Raw genomic sequence first — 22,583 nt, 5'->3', positions numbered from 1 at the left:
ACCCTTGGCATCTACATATTTTTCAGGAATATTTCCAATCACCATGTTATTTAAATCTGCCGTATAATGTGATTTTTGTATGGCCATTCCTAATGGGGAGTTTTCCTCTAAATGAATATCCTGACAACCTTTATTATTTACCATAATTTTTACAGATCCTTCACCAATATCTACCAATGGAATGTATTCATAATCCAGTCCTTGCTGTTTTATGGATTCATTCAGGCATACAAATGCATCAGAGCCTTTCATCTGCTGTCCATTTTTGCATTTCAGTGTTATTGCAAACTGTTTTGTAAATGCAGGAATAATAGTATCTTTCCTCATTTGTAATTCGATTGCATAAGAAACCAGTTGTGCACAATGATAAGCCCTTCTTTTGTCTTCAAATTCAGGTGCCGGACCACCTAGGCGTGACCATATTTTTTGATTAAGGAAATCTAACACCATACACATTCTGTGCATGATGTCATTGCCCATGTAAAATTCATTTTGTGCTCCACTCACTATCCATACATTATGGTAAATTGTTTTCTGCCCAATGCGAATTTTAAGCATGCATCTGCCTGCAATTCGGTTTTCAAAGTCTGGACTGTCCAACCCAGAAACATATTGGTTTTTAATCCTAAATCCCGGGATTTCTTCCCTCTCCATTATTTTTTGCAACAATTTCTCATTAATGAAACTCCTTTCATGTCCAAGCGCTAAAGTGGCTTTTATTGTTTTAAAATAGTCATTTATACCAACATGAACCCATGGTTGCTCATCTTCCATGTGTATTTCTGCCAGAGTGGTAATGTGTTTTTCTGAATCTGTTTTAGGAGCAATATTCTGTTTGCATGTTTTCTCTTTTAAATAAAAACGTATTGTGTGCTCATCTATGGCATTCTGCCAATTTTTCCTTGGGTCCAAGTGTATTTGTACAGGTAGTTTTTCATTGTCGCTCTGCATTTTGTCTTGACACATTAATATAACAGTGACACTAGGTATGCAGCTATTCTGGAGATATACCTCCACAGCATCATTTGTTTTGGCAACGGTGTGACATTCATTTATATTGCTGTTTTGTGATTTTAGTTTCTTAGGCCTCAATGGTTTTTTGGTTAAGGACCACAGCACTCCATTCACCCCATCTATTAGAGGAGACAATCTTTTCAGGCAATCTGTCCCCATCAGAAATGGAATTTCACAAATAGATGTGATCAATACCTCTTGTTTCATTCTGTGCTTTCCTATTTTTATGCCAACCTCAGTTACACCTATGATGGGCACCTCCTCCCCATTAAAGTTATGCACTGGGCCTTGATTTTCCTTCACTGTGATCTGACCCTGTGGGGGTCTCCCTTCATTGATACTCTTTACCAGCTCCTTGGACATAATTGTGGCCTGTGCGCCAGTGTCAATCATAGCAAAGGTGTGGCATTTTTCTTCTACAGTGATGGGTGCATAATATCTGTCCTCAACTTCCTCTAATACACATAAGAAATGTGAATTCTTACTGATTTCAGGGCTCACCTTTCTCAGGTCTTTTTCACTTTTGGCTAAACACATTGGTAAATGGAAAGACATTTTTCCCTCCTTTTTACCCATTTCTGCGCGAGAGACTTTATTCATTTCTCCATGATCAGAGGTTTTTTGGAGTGTGGCCACTGTTCGCCCATCCATCTGGGTAACATCAGAGACCACATTACAACCTTCCAACTGAACATGTGTAACAACATCATTCAGCAATTTGTCATTTTTTAATTCTGTGCATTTGTGATCATTTAGTGTGATACCAGCCCTTTCAGCCTCTTCAAAAATATGTGGCTCAAAGAATTCTTCAGGTGATTGACTTGTACCCTCCTTGTGAGTATTTCCTTTTTCTGTCTTGTGTTTGGTCATTGTTTTGCTTGCCCAGGGAAGGAGCTATAGCATCCCCACTTACTCCCTGTCCACTGGTATTCCCCATGCATGAGTCATTTTTCTTAAATCTGTCCCTTTGTTCTTTTGGAATTCCTAATGTTTCTTTTTCATTTGTACAAATCTTTACTGTTTTATTTAGCTTTAGGTTAAACCGTACCTCTTTTTTAGAAGTATTTGCACTTTCTGTCACAAGTTCATTTACTGGCACTTTCACATTTAATCCATTAGGCATCTCAGAGTCGTTATGCAAAATTATATCAGAGCAATCTGTCATTTTGGCACTGCAGTTATCATGAGTACTTAGTCACTTTTCAGAAGCCCCCCGGTCATTGCTATGGCCATCAGGCCCCTCTTTGGAAGGTTGTTTTTGCGCTGTACAGAGCTTTCCTATTTGCTCAGCTAACATTTTCACTTGGGCCTCAAGGCACTGGAACCTTTCCATCTCTCTAGGATCCTCTTTCTGTGGTCTAGGTCGATATTGGTTGTTTTCCCCCTGATTGGATCTATTCTGATACCTCTCAGGTGATTGATGTCGGTTGGGATGGTTTCTGAACTCTTGATTCATTTGTGGAGGGGAGCGGGTTGCACCCATCCTTTGATAATAGTCCCCTGGTGGGGAATCATTGTATTGACGTGGATTGTACTTCACGTTTTGCCTCATGTCCTGTCTCTCAGATTGTGGGTACTGGCCCCTAGGTTGATTTCCATTATCAGTAAATCGATCCACATATCGGGGCCTATCCTGATTACCATATATCATGGTGTTGGGATCAAATCTGCTCTGTGTCCCCAATGCCTGGTAGGGACCATCATTTCTTTGATCTTGATTTTGTCTCTGGTTATTGTTCATACCTGCCATATCAGGCCGATATCCTACCCGGGGTCTGTCCCCTAAATACCTAGGGCTGATGTAGCTCTCTCTATTACTAGGATCATGTGATTGGAACATTGGTACAGGAAATGGCGATCTTTGTTGATTACCCCTTTGTTCAGGTGTCACATTATTTTTACCTTGGCTTTGAGCAGACTCAAGGGACATTTTGGCTGACCTGATTTCCATTACTGTGGCTGAGGGTTCTTTAGATTTAGGTCTAGTATCTTTCATTTTATCACTTTCTCTACCCTGACAATAGAGTACCTCATATAGTTTTGTGCTTTGATGTACAATTCATTCAAGGGACTTGTCACGGTCAAATTCACGGACCAATTGGGATTGATGTCTTTCTGTAGCCCATAGAAGTATGCAGTTTTAAACTCATTGGAATTTGAGTCAAAAGATACATCAAAGCGAGAAAATGCTCTTTTTAAGTCTTGTAAAAATTGGCGAGGGGATGTATCAGGTCCAGCAGTAATTGTGTAAGCGACTTTCTTTGCCTCCTGCAATGACTGAAAAGGAGAAAAATGAAGCCTAATTTCTTTTTCAAACTCCAACCAGGTCATATTCTGCTGTTCATTTAATCCCCTTATTATGCTGGCCGTCGGGGCATCTAAAGTTAAATGAAAATATTGTCTGTACTGTTCCTTAGGTATCTGGAGTGCTTTAAAAATGTCATGCACCGCTTCTAAGTGATCCTCAATGCAGCATTCACCTCCCTTTTTAAATGGTTTGATCAGGGCTTTAATGGATTTCATTATTTGTATGGGGCTACTTGTTGCAATGCATGGAATTGCACTATTTTGTGATTCAATCCTGTTTTCAGGTGTATGAGATTGGTGGCTGCCCCCAATGGGAGTATCAAATCCCCCAAGGGCGCTGCAACCAAGTTCAGTCACCGGCCCAGTCACTGGAGCACTAGCTCTTTGGGCAGAGCTAGAATTCACCTCCACTCCATTGAATGTGGTACCCTGCCGCCTCTCCTGGGACCTGGGAATGCACATTTGCTGTTCTAAGTCCTTACACTTTTTAAGGAGTCTGTTTGCTTCATTTTGCAAATAGTTGTTTTCATCACTCATCTTATTAATCACCTCCTGCATGTCACACATTTGCATTTGGCATTCATTGAACTCTTTATTTCTCTTGTCTCTTTCTTGAATCATTTTAATCATTTCTTGTTCTGCACTCTGGAGATCACATTCTTTTTCACAATGTTCTTTTTGTAAAATCTGCATTTCTGAAACAACCTCATCTTTATCCTGTCTAAGTGTACCAATTCTTGCTCACTATCCTCAAATTGTTTCTTGCTTTTGGATAACTGAGCATCAAAGTCTCTGCATTTTAATTGCATGTCTTTTTGGCATACATCCAATCCTGCTCTTAACATTTCCTGATTTTTACTTGCCCCATCTAATTCAGTCTTTAACCTGTTAATTAGCTGAGTATCATTCTCCTGCATTCGCAGGGACTTATTCAAAATAAACCATATTTTGCCGCATAGCCGTATTAAACAGTCTTTCTCTGCACTTTTATCGGCTGCATTCAATAATCTTGTAAGGCAGACCTGAATTACGCTGCCTTCTGCAAAAATATTGTCTAGTTTTTCTTTCTGCACCTCACCCTGAATGCGTTCACGCCATTCTAACGTGCTATTCGACGACCAAGTCCCATGTGCAAACAACTTTGCCTCTAAATATTGCACTAGGTCTGAGAATGTGGTTTCCCTTTGTGACATTCTGAAATTCGTTTTTATTGGCACACTGCTATTATAAAATGGGTTCCCTTTAATGTGCAAATGGCAGTGTGAGACACGCTTGCCACGCCCAGTAGGTACTCTATGATCACTTTCCCGGCCTGCAACGCACCATAAATATGTAGGGTATTTTGTGGAGATTTGGGGCCTGACGGTATTTTCTTACCGCCGAAAAATAACTTAGCAACAATCACTCCTTGTATTCAGATTGGGCCATGTACAACAATAATACAGTGGACATGCATTATTTCAGCACACAGACATGCGTATTTGGTATGCGTGGTTGGTATGCGTGGTTGGTGGTATTTTGGTGAGCATAATTCCCTTGTTTTATTTGTGGCCCCAATATCCAGAACCCCTTATTTTTGTTTCGATTTTTCGTGTAATCACTAGAGAGACCTCAGGCTTGCATTTCAGGAACACCACATTTTCATTTTTAGTGTGCCACCATGGGCAATTTCTCTCTGTCTTATCTACGGCAGCGAGCTATCATGTGGTATTTTCACTATCTTATATACGGTAGTGAACTATGTCCCGGGCCTCCCTTTTTGCCGACTCATAGACCTCCGACAAACTACAACACACACAGTTAGTTATAATTGCTCATACTGAATTACATTGTACACACGGCTGCAGCAAATTTGACGTTTAGCTACCTTGAAAATGACAATTGCACTGTATTGGTAAATATAAAACACACCACCCGTCTGCTTTCAAATATTTTTGTGTATTATAAAAGTTGCATTTAAACACGATCTCACTCTTTACAGAAATAAATAAAATAGCACAGTAACAGCATTGTCTGTGATACACTGAAAAGAGAGTGGCAGAGACAAGAACTCAATTTGCAACATTAAACATGTGATTAAAGCACAGGAATCTCCTTTCCTACACTGACTGAATATTCTCGTACACACTCAGCCCCCACACTTCTGTAATTACCTTATCTGTTCAGCATGAGTTTTCTTCAGCTGTTCTCTTTCTGAATTTGGCTCCCTTGAAGATTAACCCTAGTGAAAACAAGCGTCTTTCGTTCTCAACCCGGGGTTATTGCCTGGAATTCTCAGCTTTTGCAGCAGGAATGCTTCAGCCAGGAAACAGGTCCTTCTCCCAGCTCTGCCAAATCCTGACTGTCCTCCCCCTCTCCTCAAGCTCCCCGGGCAAAACTCTCATCACTGCCTCTAGCATGATACTTGCTATGACGCTGCTCCAATCAGAAATCAATCATGCCATCTCCTCCCTCACTACACAATGGCTCATTTCTACAGTAATTATTTGTAACCAACTGATTTCCTGTTCCTTCGAGCCCTTTGCTTCCTGTAGTTATGTGGACAGAGCAGCAGAGAAAAAGAAAAAAATGAATGTGCGTTTAAAAGTTCACTTTCAGAGTAGGCCTAATTCTGCAGTGGATACACATTTTTATTAGTGGGTTATGTTAAATGCAGTTTTATTAGTCAGGTTATTTATTAATAATGTTAGTTATTAATTTTCAAATGTGTCTCTTGCACCATAGGCATTTCAGGTGAAAAATAGTGTGCATTTTTGAGTGTGCACGTGTGCTTTTAACTGTAAAAATAGATTTGCATCTTATATGTTAAAATCGTTTTTGACTGAATAGCCTGTCTTTACTTATATGTCCATGTTAATCTGGCAACACATATAGCAATGCACCACACCCATGTGGTGGTGCTGCATCAAAAAAAATTGCTACCTGTGCAGTAGTGCTGTACTCTGTGCTGTAACACGCCAAATAACCTTACAGCTAGTAACATATATCCTTGTGTATTGATTCAATCACCTTCTTTAAACACAGGAATGAGAGTGGATTTATTCCAGCTAGATGGTATTTAACCTGTTTAAATAATTTGCAAGTATAGGTTACCAATACCATTGCCCAGAATTTCTGGGTCAGCTTTAAAAATTATATGTGCAATCATATTGGGGCCCGGAGCTCTAGAGCCATTTAAAGCTTTGATAGCCGTCATAATATCATCCCACTCAAATCCCTGACAAAACTTAGCATCTCAGATATATGGTATTGTGATGTAGTTGACCTCAGGTTTATTATACAATGCCAGAATGCATCAGTCCAACAGGTCACATTAATGGGATTTTTCTCAATACCACTGGTGCAATTGGCAAAGGATCTGAACATTGCCCAGAACATCCTATTATCATTGCTGCATAGTGTTTGGAAAAGCCCCTTCCAATCAGCATTATTCTTAGAATATTTGTGATAACGATGCAGGTTCTTCTGCCTGGTAGTCAAGTGGACCAGCAAACTGTTTTTCTCTATGGCACTATGACACTCAGATTCCTTAATATAGTTATACCATTTCCGATATATTTTATTCTTATGGTGCACAATAAAATCAAAATTATTAGAGTGTTTAGTAGGGGGAACAATCACCTTCAGGGTCGGCTGCAAATGTGTATTTAAAAAGTGCATATCCTTGGATACATCCCACCTATGAGAAAATGGCTATTTTGTTAGTATTAGGCAGTTACCTTTTACAGAATTGTTGATGGCCCTCCATTTATATTATTCAGTACAATTCGGTTGCCCTGAGGATTGACTGATACCGATGTCTGTATACTTTTAGGGCACCAAATAGAATGTATTTTATATGTCCAGATAAGAGCCCCACAATGTTCAGCATTTGATCTGTCCACAAACACTTTATCTACACTGGTATAACTGGCACCATTAGACCAAGTGCCTTTTGGACTCCCCCTATTGTTTTTGGTAGTGTTCAAGCAGATGAGATCCTGAGTAACCACCAAATTCAGCCACATAGTTTCAATATGCGTGTGAATGGTCAGGTGTCCTGCATTGCTACCATCATTCCCCTCATAAGCTCGGGATAGCTCCTGCAACAGGCTGGGGGCATTTATATCACCAGCAATGATGGTCCCACCCCTGTGGAAAGCCTCTTGGCAGGTATACAACGTTTCTTCAATATTGGCAATAATTCCCCTCATCTCTGCATCACCGGGAGGGTCATAGATGTTAATGATAAGGAGCTGGCACCCAGCGTTAGACATGGTCGCCGCCACCACAACATAAGAAGATGGCCTAACCATAAAGTATTCTTTAAGTGTATATTTAACCAAGGCACCAATTGCAAGGCCCCCATATGGTCTGCCCTTATCACCACATTTGGGTGCCGTATATAATATGTTGAAGATATCTACAAAGAATGCTTCTGTAGCTCGGGTCTCCTGTAATACAAAACTATCACATGTTCGAATATATGCCATACCCACCGGGTGGGTCATGAACTAACTAAAACCGTGTGTGTTCCAACTAAGCCAATTAATGAAACCATCATGCAGTCAAATAGAGTGCTTGGCACTAAGGTCACTTTCTTTGTTATTCATTGTGTAATTATAGGCATGTTGAGAACATATATTGTGGCACGGTATTAGTTGTCGCTTTGTCTAATGATACAAACTCGTCCCTCAAGTGCATGTTCAATGGAGGAACCTGCGGGGGTAGTTGGTATTTTTTCTCATCTGACATCTTACATATGGTGAGTTTAAGTCCCCTACCATTTAGATTCTTATCATATGTCCATAACAAGGAGGCTGCAACTGATGAGAGAAATTCAATGAGTACCCAATTAAGCATGCTATCCCATTGGGGCAGTTCATTCCGTACAATGGGCCTCATTATGAGGAGGGCGGTAAGGGGTTAACGGCACCGGTAAAGGTGCTGGATCCTTCCTCCATTGTTTATCAACTGTTCTTTTTTGTTATCTATGCTTAATAATGTCGATAGAAAACCATGAACTCCCTGCAGTTTCACTTTTTAAATTCTTAACAATGATGGGTGATAATTTGTTAATAGTTAAAACTGTCATATTGGTATATTCCTGCACCAATGCTTCAGTATCAATCAAAAAACACCACTGTTGGAGGCATCAGTGGGAGTAGAATGTCAGAAAAATCTGAACTTGACACTTTATTCAGGTTTCGTGTTCTGATTTCTACACGTGGTTGCACACTGACCTTTTTATAAGAAGCCGGAGAAATGAGATAAAAAAGAATAATAAAATGATCAATCCATGGATATTGAATGATATTAAAGAGGGAGATTTGGAGGTTATGGGTAAGGACCCAATCCAACGTATACCCATCCCTGTGGGTAGGATGTTTTATGAGTTGCTGGAATCCAATGGCTTGCAAAGATGTGATGAGAGAGATGGCAACAGAGCCTGTGCCGTCATTGTGCCAAAGATGAAAATCACTTAAAAGTATAGTATGAGTGGAAAGTTTAGCAAGGTTGCCGAGCAATGTCAGTAATTACTCTTCCAATGAAGGCATGCTAGTTGGTGGCCGATAAATAATTATTACATTGATAGTAGTGTTATTATCAAATACAATTTCAATAACCAACTATTCACAGCTATCGAGATTAGTAGTACTCAGAACATGATCATTTAAATGTTATGTTAAAATGTCAGCAACTCCGCCACCTCTGCTCTTTTCAGAGTCAGATCTTATAATCCTATAGCCTGCTGCTGTTGCTTATCGTGCAGCATGATTGGTTGCCACGTTTAATAAGGTTTCGGTAAAGCATATTGTATCAAGATTATGCATGGTCAGTAAATCGGCCACCTCAGTGGCATGTTTGACAGTCGAACGGGTGTTCAGAAGTGCTAACTTAAAGTTCTGATTAGCAGCTATGATGGAAAGAATATTAGCAGCTGCTGAAACAGCATCCATCGGAGTAATCATTAAGTCAGAGGCAAGAATTTGGCTAACAATATCACAACTTCCCTGAGTAACTGTTGAACCCATATGCAGCAGCCATACATATGTTGTTGTGTGGAATGTGTGTCATGCCTTACGGCCCGTGCCCCCCCTCTTCCCATGAAGGATTAAGCACAACAATTTTGTCAAGTGTTGGCAATAAAAGGGCGTAGGTTTTTATTGATACAAGTATGGTTATGGGAGCATAAACAATACATGTAATCATAATAATATCATCCTTTTGCGCACCGGGTCCAGGGGTAACTCGTCTGGCCTGTGCTGCCTTTCTTGTCCCACTACTTGTTGTGGCCACCGTACGGTGTCCTGATTTTCTTTCCGTTGTTCTTCTACCCCTTTTCTGTGGTGGGAGGGTTTTTGTGGCAAAGAAAAAGAGCGGGAAGACGCTGAGTCAACAATAATAGCATGCCCCCCAGTTACACTGCCTGTCGTATGTTTGTATGTGTTGCTTGCGCCCATAAGCCTCTGGGTTCTGAGGTGCGTGTTACACATTTTTAAAGTAAAGTAACAAATATGCAGTAAATTAGTAAAATAACCTGCACACTCCAAAGCCCAACAGCCCATACTGCACGGACCGGCACAGACTGGGCTTGACGTCAAGTGCCGGTCAGCACATATAAATGCACACAGAGTACAGTACAGCTGGGTAATGTAGTTCCGAAGTGCAAAAAGCAGTTTTAGAAGAGATAGTGCTTTCAAAGACGGATTGGGCACGGTAAAAAGCATTTAAACACAATAACACAGCGATTTTCCCTCACAAATTTTTAAATGCACACGTTTTCAGATAAAAGTAGATATGAGCACAATATACAAATAATTAACGACAAAGGTCTAAAAAGCATACTAGAGCAATTTATGTAAAATGCCCCAAGATTTCAACCGGCAAGGTAAAAGAACAATGCAGCGTTTCAGTTTTAATGTGTAAAATGCCCCAAGATTTCAATAAAAGTCAACTAAAAGTCACCCAGACCTAATTTTCAAAAGCAGTTCCTACAATGTGCAAATATGCGAATTTTTGCAGCATATGAATTTAAAGTGTCAAAGATGAAGTAACAAGCAAACAGTTCCATTTGAACAGGTAGAGACCGGCTAATTGCTCAAGCAAAAAAGTAATCCCTAAGGACTACAAAACTGCTGGGAGCTATAGTTTCTTGATAGAGTCTGCAGTTGAGCTAAAATCTTAACTAAAAGCAACTTCAAGCCTACAAGGTAAAAAAAAAATAAACAATGCAGTGCCTCCGTTTTTATGTGTAAAATGCCCCTAGATTTCAACAAAAATCAACTAAAAGTCACCCAGAACTAATTTTCAAAAGCAGTTCTTACAATTTGAAAATATGCACATTTTAGCAGGAGATTAATTTAACGTGTCAAAGATGAAGTAATAAGCAAACAGTTCCTTTTAAACCGGCACATATCGGCTGGTTGCTCAAGCAAAAATGTTCTGATTACTTACCGGTAATCTTCATTACTCCTAGTCCTACTCTTCCTCGTCACAGTACTTACCTCATGAGGCACCCGCCTCCGACACAGGACCTTCTTCTATTTCTTCTTATTTCTATAACTCCTCCCCCACACCCACGTTACTTAGTTTCATATTACCAAGCCGTAGCATGGGACCTTCCCCGCAGGGAGGGTGAGGAGGGTCGTCAGTACTGTGACGAGGAAGAGTAGGACTAGGAGTAATGAAGATTACCGGTAAGTAATCAGAACATTACCTCCACGTCCACTCTTCCTCGTCCCAGTACTTACCTCATGAGGTATACCAGAGCAACAAACGGGGAAAAAGGTCCCAATGAGACACAGAGTCAAAACAGTGCAGAAACACACACCTTTAATAACTCCAATTTTACATCCCCACAGACAAAACTCCAACCCCGAAGGAACCAACCCCCGAGTGGGAGACATTCAACCTATAGTGGTTGATGAAGGTGCTCTGATCAGCCCAAGTGGCAGCTCTACATATCTCCTGTAGAGAAACCCCCCTTGCATCGGCCCATGAGGCCGCCAAACCTCTGGTGGACCGCCCCTGAACGTGCGCAGGCACAGGCAGGCCCGAAGCCACATAGGCCATGGAGACCACAAGACGGATCCATCGGCTAATGGACACTACAGATGCCTTACGCCCAGCCCCAGCCGGGCCAAAAGTAATCAGAAGACTGTCAGAGCGGCGGAAAGGGGCAGTTCTAGCCAAGTACTCCAACACCGCCCGCCGCACATCAATGTTATGCCAAGCCACTTCCTCTGGCGTTTGCGGATTTTGAAAAAAGGCAGGGAGAATCAGATCCTGAGAGGTGTGAAAACGAGAAACAACTTTAGGGAGAAACTTCGGATCACACCTCAGCACCACCGAGTCCAGCAGAACCCTCAGGAAAGGGGGGTGACATAACAGAGCCCCAATCTCCCCAAGCCTACGGGCAGAAGTTATGGCAATCAGAAAAGCAGTCTTCAGCGTCAGATGTTTCATATCAATTTCGGAAATGGGCTCAAAGGGAGGCCCTTGAAGAAACTTTAAGACAAGAGGGAGATCCCAAGGAGGAAGCCCCTTATAAGTACAAGGACGGGAAGAAGAAAAACCCCTGAGCAACTTCCCCACCAACGCCTCCCCATCCAAGTGCCCATCAGAGTCCCCCAAAAGGAATTTTATGGAGGCCCACTGAGAGCGAAGCGTGGAAACCGCCAGGCCCTTGTCAAATCCATCCTGAAGGAATTGAAGGATAGCGGGGAGGCCAGAACGCAGGGGGGGAATCCCAGACCGCCCACACCAGTCCCGGAAATGGCTCCAATGTCTGCCGTAAGCCTTCAGAGTGGAGGGTCTAAGAGCATTCATTATGGAATCCACCACAGGACCAGAAAACCCCTGAGATATCAGCCTAGCCCGTGCAATATCCACACTGCCCATTGTATCTGGCGGACCCCCAACCGTAGCTCCCCCAGAAGGGGACAAGGCCACTTCGGAACCAGCCAAGGCTCCTGGCACCGAAGCTCCAACAGAGAGGGGAACCAACTCCGGCGGGGCCAGTACAGAGCGAACAATACGGTCACCCTGGATATTCTGATGCGCTGAACCACCCGAGGCAGAAGAGGAATAGGTGGAAAAGCATAAAGGAGACCCTGAGGCCACTGCACAGAGAGGGCGTCCACCCCCCACGCACCCTCTGTCTGAAAACGAGAGCAGAAGAGGGGAACTTTTGCTGAGGCTGGAGACGCAAACAGGTCCAGAATAGGGGTCCCGAACCTGACACAGATCTCTGCAAAAAGCTGGGTCGAGAGGACCAGTTCCACCGAGGAGGGAAACCGGCGGCTGAGTAGATCCGCCCGAACATTGTCCACCCCCCTGATATGTGAAGCCACCAGGGACACCAGATGTGATTCCCCCCAAGCACCTATCTGAGCTGCCAGGGCATTCAAGGAGCGGCCGGAACCCCCTTGGCGGTTGACGTAAGCCAAAGCTGTCGTATTGTCCGTCTGGACCAAAACTGCCCGGCCCACCAGCAACCTCCTGAAGTACACCAGAGCCCGGAGAATGGCACACAACTCTCGCCAATTGGATGTCCGATGGCTCTCTTCCGGATCCCACAACCCCTGAGCAGAGAGGACTCCCAACGTAGCTCCCCAGCCCCTTTCACTGGCATCGGTAGTAAGTGTGGTCACAGGAGGAATGATCAGGGACACCCCAGCCCGTAGTTTCGGAACCCTCAACCACCACTGCAGGGAGACCCGCAGCGCCAGAGACACCGGAATCAAAGCCTCGAAAGCTTGAGATGAAGGGAGCCAGTGGGAGAGAAGGTAGGACACCAGGGGGCATAGATGAAGACGGGCCCAGGGAACTAGAAACACGCAAGAAGCCATGTGCCCCTGCAATTTCAGCAATAGGCGGGCCGGGACATACTGCCTCCCGAGAACCCTGCCCAGAACAGTCAGCAAGCGACGGACCCTCTCCAGGGACAGGAACACCTTCCCCATCCTGGTGCAAACCTGTGCACCAATGAAAACTAGATCCTGAGAAGCCTCCAGTTGGGACTTCTGCCAGTTCACCAGGAAACCCCAGTCCTGCAATGCCTGGCAGACCAATCGGAGATGAGAAATGACAGTCTGCCGGCAGGACGCTTTGACCAACCAATCGTCCAGGTAGGGAAATATCTGAATGCCCCGCAGATGTAAGTGCGCCACCAGGGGAGCCACCAGCTTGGTGAAAACTCTGGGGGCAGATCGCAGTCCGATCGGGAGCACCCTGAACTGAAAATGTCGGGATCCCACTGCAAAGCGGAAGAACTGCATGTGGCAGGGACGGAGAGCCACATGGTAATAAGCGTCCTGGAGATCCAGCGATGTCATCCAATCCCCCTTTAATAACATCGGAAGAATGTTCTGTAAAGTCTCCATCTTGAAGTGTTCCCTTTGGACGAAGCAGTTCAGGGCTTTGAGGTCCAGAATTAGACGGTACTTCCCCGAAGGTTTGGGGACCAGGAACACCCGTGAGTAGAACCCCTGACCCTGCACAGGGAGAGGAACGGGCATGATGGCCGCCTTCAACACTAATTCGGAGAGCGCGGCGTCCATGGCCAACCTCTTGAGCCGAGACCTGGGAACCACAGTCCGAACCATGCAATGCTGGACAGGAGGAGACAGGAAATGCACTCAATACGCCCATTGTACTGTGTCCAGAACCCATGAGTCGGAACACCACCTTTCCCATACTGGAAAAAACTGCCGGAGCCGCCCGCCCACCGGCAATTCCAAACCGTCAGGACTTAGGTGCCGGCCCAGGACGTGAAGAGCGTGGAGGACCCCGACCCCCCCTAGATCTCCGAAAAGAATGTGATGAGGAGCCAGGAAAAGACCTGCTGGTCACTGGACCAGCCCCAGAGGAAGATTTCTTGGCCGTTGAAGGAGGCTTGCGTCGAAGTTTGTCAGCATGTTTGTCCGCCCTAAAAACTTTGTGCACCTTATCCTCAAGGCAATCACCAAAAAGCCTGGACCCAGTGAAAGGAAGTTTCAGGGCAGCCGCCTTCTGAGACCCATCAGTCTTCCAGTCCCTTAGGTGCAAATGCCTCCTGGCCGATATACCAGCCCCCATGGCCATGGCTGAACCACGTACCCCATCAAAAGCCAGATTGGCCAAAAACTCAACCTGTCTCTGCATGTCTGTAAGCAAAGGGGCACAATCAGAGCCTTCATTGACAGCCTTTTTCAACTCCCTGAAACCATGCAACACTGTTTCAGCTGTGTAGGAACCATAGATATTTGCTCGAAGGGCCAGATGCGCCCCTGCATGAATCTTCTTAAGGCCGGAATTAACTCGGCGGTCCACTGGATCCCGGACGGCCGCCTCCTCGGCCGACATAGAGGAGCGACCCACCAGGCTGGCGAGGATATCGTCGACCTCAACTGGATCAGACAGCAAAGTCTCGCCCTTCAAAGGGTAAAGTTTGGACATGAAGCGGGGCATTTCAATCTTCTCCGGGTTATGCCATTCCCGGAGGATTCTTTCCCGGATATCGGAAACCAATGGCAACCCCTTCCTAGGTGTATGCCTATACTGGCGAATAGAAGGGTCGGCCCCCTCCACCGGCACCAGGGGCTCTGAAAATCCCATGCAATCCCCAACTTGAGCCAGCACCTCATCCACTCCTTCTCTGTCCAGATGCTTCCCTTCAGCATCAGCCGAAGAGGAACAAGAAGAGGCCGATGCTTAAGCAGCTTCTTCAACTCCTTTCTGGTCAGGGAAAAACACTTAGCCTTCTTCTTCTTTTTTCGGTGTAAATCAGGAGAAGAGGAAGACGAAGAAGAAGAAGACAGGACCAGATGCCTGCTCTTTGCCGAATGTTTTCCCATGTTGAGTAAGCTCAAAAACAGTGACCAAGGAAGCCTGCTTCACCAAAGACCCCTGTACACCAAATCAAGGCTCCACATACTCACCTACAAATGTTTAAACAACGCAGCCCCCCCCTATCTCGCATCCAGAATAAAGAAAAAAACGTCCACCCGCCCCACCAGATCGATTAATTCCTACTGCATGCAGGTACCCAATTTCAGACAAAAGAAAACCGGCGGCAGCAGCTTCCCTGTCTTGGCAGCCCAACACTGGAACGCCCTCCCACTCTACATTAGGACAGACCAATCCTACTATAGCTTCAGGCGAAACACCCTCACTTGGCTGCTGGCCAATGATCCTCACGACTAACCCTGCCATCTAATCTGATCATGCCAGTGCTATAACCTGACTACCATGCACAGCCTTAAATATGTAAATATGTAAATGCAACCGAACTGCCCCCATGCACAGCACTAATTATGTAAATTTGTAAGCTTTCGCTCAATTATATGTATATATGCACATCCCACACAATGTAACTGTAAATGTAATGCTCCTTTTCTCATGCCTATCTTATTCTGTAACCAAGTTTTTATGTAATCCTATCTTCCTGACCTCTGTTGCGCCCTGTTACCTCTGGGTTTTGCGCGCTATACTAAATAAATAAACAAACAAACAAACAAACATACAAACAATTGCTAACGTGCCTCTCCCACATTCAAATAGAGGCCAGAAAGAACAACAACCAATAGGAACAACATCAATCAATTCCTATGGCAACATGCCTGCAGCACCAGAGGAGGAGCCCACCCTCCTCTGGAGCACGTGGCTCAAACAAGAAAAAGGAGCCGCCAATCCATGCACAGCCGCCCATGCAGCATGGCCATGCAACAGGAAAAACATGCCCCCCCTTCTCCTTACCTTAACCCGGGTCCGTTCTCCCAGAACCCCGGGCCACGATGCCCTGCGCTGGCCAAAGCCCAGCAGAAACCAGACAAGGCAGCCTGACTCAACCGGGTCCCAAGCCCCGCAGGGAACCCAGGAGTCTTGCCACACCTGAAAGAGCCGAAGGCCCCGCCACACAGCCCCACCAGGGGGCCAGCATTCGGAGCTCCCCAGCGGCCTGTGCCGGGAAGAAAAAACAAGCCCAACCTGCCAGAGGCAGGAAAAATTAAACTAAGTAACGTGGGTGTGGGGGAGGAGTTATAGAAATAAGAAGAAATAGAAGAAGGTCCTGTGTCGGAGGCGGGTGCCTCATGAGGTAAGTACTGGGACGAGGAAGAGTGGACGTGGAGGTAATGTAGACCCTAAGGACTACAAAACTGCTGGGAGCTGTAGTTTCTTGGTAGATATGATAAGTCATTTATAATACGCCTGCACACAAGTGTTTCTAGGAGTGTGGCTGCAGTTGAGATGATGGGCTGGAAAGGGAGGGGAGAGTCCTCCCAAACGTCCTCCAATGCCGAGGACTATCCTTTCCTCCTGCCCTTTGTGCAGATTCACTGAAAGTGCCTGCACTGTTTTTAGTTGAGGCACTTTACGGAACACACAAGTCACCTTATTCTCAAAGGTGACCTGCGCATTTCACGCGGGCTGCTCACCAGTGCAAATGATAGACTAGCCATCCCACAGGTGTACATTAGTGGCTGGAGTGCACTCTTGACATTGATGTAAGACGGGGACCCAGCCCCCACATGTCTGCTGGGAGCGTATTTCACACTGCTATGCCCTTAAAGGGAATATCATTGCGGAATGCAAAATAAAACATGAAAGCATTTCTATCCCGAAAGCAGGCAAGACAGAAACGTAAGTGGTACTCAAGCAGTTCATACCGCTACTCTTACTCTTAAAAAGGCACAAAAGGATCTTAAATGATCCAGCCATGCATTGAGCATACACACCTTTGTCTGTTCAAACAAGTGCACAGTGCTTGTTTTGCACTTATGCGAAGGAGCATACTATTTCTGAATACGAGATGTGCAGAAATGGCTCCTGGTTTGTGCTATTTCAAAAATGGTTTGAAAAGGGGCAGATGTATGTGCGCTTTAATGATGTGTGCATTCAGATGTCGTTTGTGGATTGGCCACAACTCTTTGTGGCATAAGTGATGCAGTTAGACCAGATCATTTAATCACTTGTGGCAACAGTTTTCTGAGATTCAGGCACTTACGGACCATTCTATTGTACATTTTGATGGCCATTCTTTTTTAAACCTTTTCACTGAGACACCCCATTTCCATTTCTAAACCTTTGGCTTTGCAAATCATTGTCATCAAGTGCTTAAGTACTACTTCAGTTGATGTTAAGCAAGATTACAGCACTCTGAAGGCATCAGTTAAATTACATCCAAACATTGGAAAGCTGGTCAGCCAGTGCCATGTAGCCATCCTGTCACCATATTAAGGAAGAGTGCCTTAATTGACTTGAACATAGCATGTTTGTGATTGCTTTGGTAAACTCACGACACACACAGACTTAGCTTATCATTTAAATCTCAAGTGGAGTAGGTTATTAGGATAATTGGATTTAGATATTTGTCAAAGTATTTAGATAGTTGCTCTCTTCCCTTAATAATCTGTCATGCTGACGAACTTAAAAGCCTACCTAATAAATAATACCATTTGTTTCGTATCTTTTTGACATTTGCTTCCCTGTTTGTGATATCTTGCTTTTTATTGTGCTAGTTATGTGAAGTCCCTTACTCCCCTTTGAAAAATCCTTTGTGGTACAAATTAAGGCACCTTATTGGATTGTTTTTTTTAAATTGCTTTTTCACAAAGCGTTCCTTCTTCCACCCAAAGATTAAACCCTTTGTTAAATCCGTTGTGATTATTTTGCTCTATTTTCTTACCTTTCCTACTTCCACTCAAAGAAGAAAACAGGAAAAATGACTGTTTGTGAAAACATTTCTGACACCCTTACAGATTTTTTCAAACACTTTCCCCCAACCGTCTTCCTTCGACTGAAGCAAGGAAATAAAATAAATCTTAGTTCCCTTATACTAGTACCTGGTGATATAAAAAAAGAAAAAGGTCCTACTGGATGTCTTTGGTAAGATATCGTCTTTGGGTGAAGAGGAGGGGTGATGTTGGGGCAGATGTGGTAGGCAAGTATGCCTTGTCCACTAAGAGTGAAGCTTACTCCTCATCTGAAGATGTAGGTGAGATAGCCTTGGGGAATAGCTGGGAGCTGGACAGTTGCAAAGCGATGGACAGCAACAGCACGAGGTGGAGTTTGACTGGGTGCAGGAACAAACTAGAGTGGAGTCATGAGGGAGCTCCCTCAGCAGACGTGGGAGAGAGTAATGTTAATGTTTGGGGGCCTCCTGGAGGATATGGTGAGGGGGGGGGGCAGTATAAGGCAGCAGCACCTATTGCCGAAGTGTAGTGGAGGGAGGCTGATGGCAAAGGGCAGGAAGGGAATTAAATCAATGAACCTGATGCAGGATAAAAGAATGAGGAGATAGAAAAGCAAGAGGAGGAACACAAAGAGGCTAAGATGACGGGGCAATAGGTGGTGGAAAACAAAGCGCCAAGGAAAGAGCGGCAGCTAAAGGATGCTTACCCTCCTCAGTTCCTCCAACATAGAACATAAACATTGATGGGGAATGCCTCACATTGTACTAGCTAATGGCCTTGTAATTGGTAGTTACCACCCTCATCTTGTGAACTTTAATCTTTGATATTATATTTCGTCATCACACTAGATTGTCATCCCCATATTTCCATGAGAACAGTCGCAAACTTGTAAGTGAACCACGAATCGCTGCCAAGATGAATTCTTCAACCCAATATGGATGCTTTCACAAAAAGACCAAACGGAATCACCATTTCCGGGAATTGTAATTGGCTCTGAAAAACTGCGCTAAATGTAAAACTTCTAAATGTATACGTTTTTTACTGAATTATAAAAACTGTCTTCACATAAAGCAACAATTGTATACAACATATGAATACAAATCTGATAATGAACTTGAACATCTCTGTAAATACTTTTACACTTGAATCAGCCATGAACAATACATGGGGTTAAGCCATATAAATGTGAGTGGAAGCAGCAGAGTCGACATCTACCTATGCCATGGAGGACGCATTGTAGAGAAGGGCGGATGGCTAGAGGCAGGATGAGAAGGAAGGCAACGGAGTAGATAAAAAAAGAAGGCGCTGGAGAAGCAGGATGTGGAGCACAAGGAGGCAGAGATGCAGGAGCAAAAAGAGGTCAAATAAAGACAGTGGGCCTCATTACACGGATGGCGGAGAACCATGGCGCTATTAGCGCCATGGTTCATGCCGGTAAAATACCGGCACCACCTTGGTGGAAAGGGGAATTACCGCCCCATTCCAAGGTTGGCGGGGCAGTAATTCCCCCTTCCACCATTGCCCTTCCCCATTCCCATTTTTGCCCCATAGGGCATAATGGGAATGGGGAAGGTGCTAATTACGGCACCGCAAATTGCGGTACCGTAATTAGCTCCCTGGGTCCCTTTGCGGGTTGATTTTAACGCCTGCAAAAAGCAGGCGTTAAATTCCCCAACCCGCAAAGGGACCTCGTAGTAAGGCGGTAAGGATTTACCGGTACCGGTAAAATACCGGTACCGGTAAACCCTTACCGCCTACCGTGTAATGAGGCCCAATGAGGCAATTCTGGATGGACAGTTAGATGGCATAGAGGAGTAGATGTAGAGGAGTGCAGGGCTATGCAAGGTTTGTGAAAACAGTGTTGGAAGGAGAATAAGTGTGAGCTTTATGCATTGTGCAGGACTGCAATGGGTAACCAAATTCAGCAGTGGCATGAAGCAATCTTTAACAACCACCTGGCACCCACGACCCCTGCCTCCAAAGTATTTCCAGTTGTACAGAGGTAGACTATACCATTTACCACAGGATACGCTAGACTTGCTGCACCTTAATACAGAGCGTGTGAAGGAGGCTCAACCACTCCCAGCGGCACTGGCCTCAGCTATCGGGCCTGTGCTGGACTCCCATTGACCAGTGGTGAAAAGAGTGGCTCTGCTTTTATACTGGAGCAACCAGGGACATCACCTGTTCCAGAATCGAGCTAAATGTCGGAGGGCGAGAAATATGTGTGGTTGCAGCTATTATGGGACAGGACATATTTGCAGTTGCAGATATTGCATAGCAGTTAGACAACGAGAGATAGTTCTCCTTTCAGAAATTGCATAGCAGTGAGTCCCAGAGAAAAAGTGTACATCTGCAGTTCCCATGCAGCAGGAAGCCCCTGAGACATATTTGCAGGGCAGGGAGGATAGCTCAGGGGCAACGTGTTGGTCTTGGAAGGCAAGGCAATGCAGAGCACACAGGTTCCAAACATGGCCCTGCGCTTAGAAGCTGGTCCCTGGGATTAAGTACAAAATAAAAAAAACGAGTGATGGCTTAGCAGGGATGCCTAGAGAAATATTTGCAGTTGGAGCTATTGTGCAGCAGACACACTCAAGGGAAAATGTTACGCCTTCAGCTGTCCTGCAAAAAAAGGACGATTCTACGAAATATTTGTGTTTGTCGTTATTACGTAGAAGAAAGAAACGGAGAAATATCGTGGTTGCAGCAATTGTGTCGCAGGGAGAGGCAGGGCATTATTCTAGGTCTTTGGCTCCAGTACAGCGCGGCGATTCTGAGAAAATGTTTGCGGTTGTAGCTATTGTGCGGAAGGGAGATGTGGAGAAATGTTTTTGATTGTAGCAAGTACATCCAGACGACCAATAGAAATATGTAATGTTTATGGCTATCATGCAGCAAGGAGTCCTGCACAATTCTCCAATGTGTGGCTCTTGTGAAGCAAGGAGAACCCACAACAGTCTGACAGGTGGGGTTATTTTGCAGCAGGGCGAAACCTATCATTTATATTTGCAGCTAGCAAGCAGCAGCGAGAACCTGAACACTGTTCATGTTTTTGGTTCTCATGAAGCACGGCAACCTAAACAATTCTTAATTGTGTGGCTCTTGTGCAGCTGTGACATTATCATGTCTGTGATTCTTGTGATGTTTGTGATGTAGAGAGAACCCAACCAATGTTCATGTTTGTCTTGCTCGTGAAGTATGGACAACTGACATTTTTGTGGCTTTTGTGAAGTAGGGATAACACAAACAATGATCATGTTTGTTCTTCTTGCTCAGTCGACTGAATCCTAAAAACTCCCATGTTCGTCGTTTTCATGCACTAGTGAGAGCCCAACAACGGATCATGTTTGCAGCTCTCATGTAGCAAGGACTACCTGAAAAAAGATTCCCTTTTTTTGTGACTTTCATGTAGCAAGGGGAGCCTGACAAATGTGCAATGGTGCTCCCTGTCCTGTTTGCAGGGAGCTTTCAAAATATGCTTCAGTTTTAAAACAGCAATACCAAGACTTCCAGAACTGACCGTTCACAGCAGCAACGCTAATGGAATCTCCTAATAGTACAGTAACAAGCAGTCTAGAGCTATCCATGTCACAACCACAAGCACTAAACTCTGCTCTTCTTCTCTGTGTGGGACTTGAGGCAGTAACAGATCTTCATCCTCAGAGCTGGTGCACTTGTTATGACCAAATGTCTTCCCATAATGTTCCTCAATGTAGTGTTCATTCATCTGAATGCATGTCACTTGTTCAAGACCTGGCAATGTGAGGTTTTGCAAGCGATCAGATATAATTGTCTTGGCAGCACTAACAACTCCCAAAGAGGGGTCCATCTTAGTGATTCTATAGGTACTCCCACACGTTCTTTTGACCTGAAATACTGCTTATTAACCTATACTAGAGGGTATCAGGATCTGTACCCTTGTGTGATGGATCAAGCAGATAAACATTCACCATCTGAACTGCTAAAGTTCAAATGAATGGTCTTGTAGGCCTATCCTCATTGAGGGTTCCCACCTGTGATGCTGGAATGCATTGGAGGGACAGGGCCTCCTTGTCCTTGTCCTACACCTCCTTAAAATGTGTGTTTTGCTTAGTTTCTGCACAGGAGTCCATTCTGGACCCCTGGCAGCTCGGCTGTTCATTTTGTTCTTTGTGAACAGTACCCATCGGATACCCTTAAGGCACCAATGGGCAGTGGTACAACCTTGTACAACTAGTGCATGTTTTTGGGCACATGCATGTTGCCCACAGAGCAGATTATGGGCTGGTGGCAGCTACATGCTGATGTGACAGTGGCCCTAGGTATCTTCCATTTTCTGGCCTACCCAGGCCATGCCATAGGAATCAATGGATTCCTACACAAAGGCAAGATGGCCAATGGTGGCCCCTTGGTTTCCTTTGCTTAACCCCTTTTTCCTCAAAGTCCTGAGAAGAATTGAGACTGTTTCCTTCCCCTGAATGGTTGTTGGGTGGAGGACCATATATGGCTTTGGGGCTGCCTCCTGCCAGACTGGTTGGAGCCTTCCCACAATCTGATTGTTCCGGGTATCCCCTTGGGGTGGAGCCTACCTGAATAGAGTGAGTAGTAAATATGCATTCTGTGTTC

The sequence above is a fragment of the Ambystoma mexicanum genome, chromosome 10, assembly GCF_040938575.1.
Source record: "Ambystoma mexicanum isolate Mex_15411 chromosome 10, UKY_AmexF1_1, whole genome shotgun sequence".
In the NCBI taxonomy this organism is placed as follows: domain Eukaryota; kingdom Metazoa; phylum Chordata; class Amphibia; order Caudata; family Ambystomatidae; genus Ambystoma; species Ambystoma mexicanum.
Note: the sequence above shows the minus strand (reverse complement) of the source record.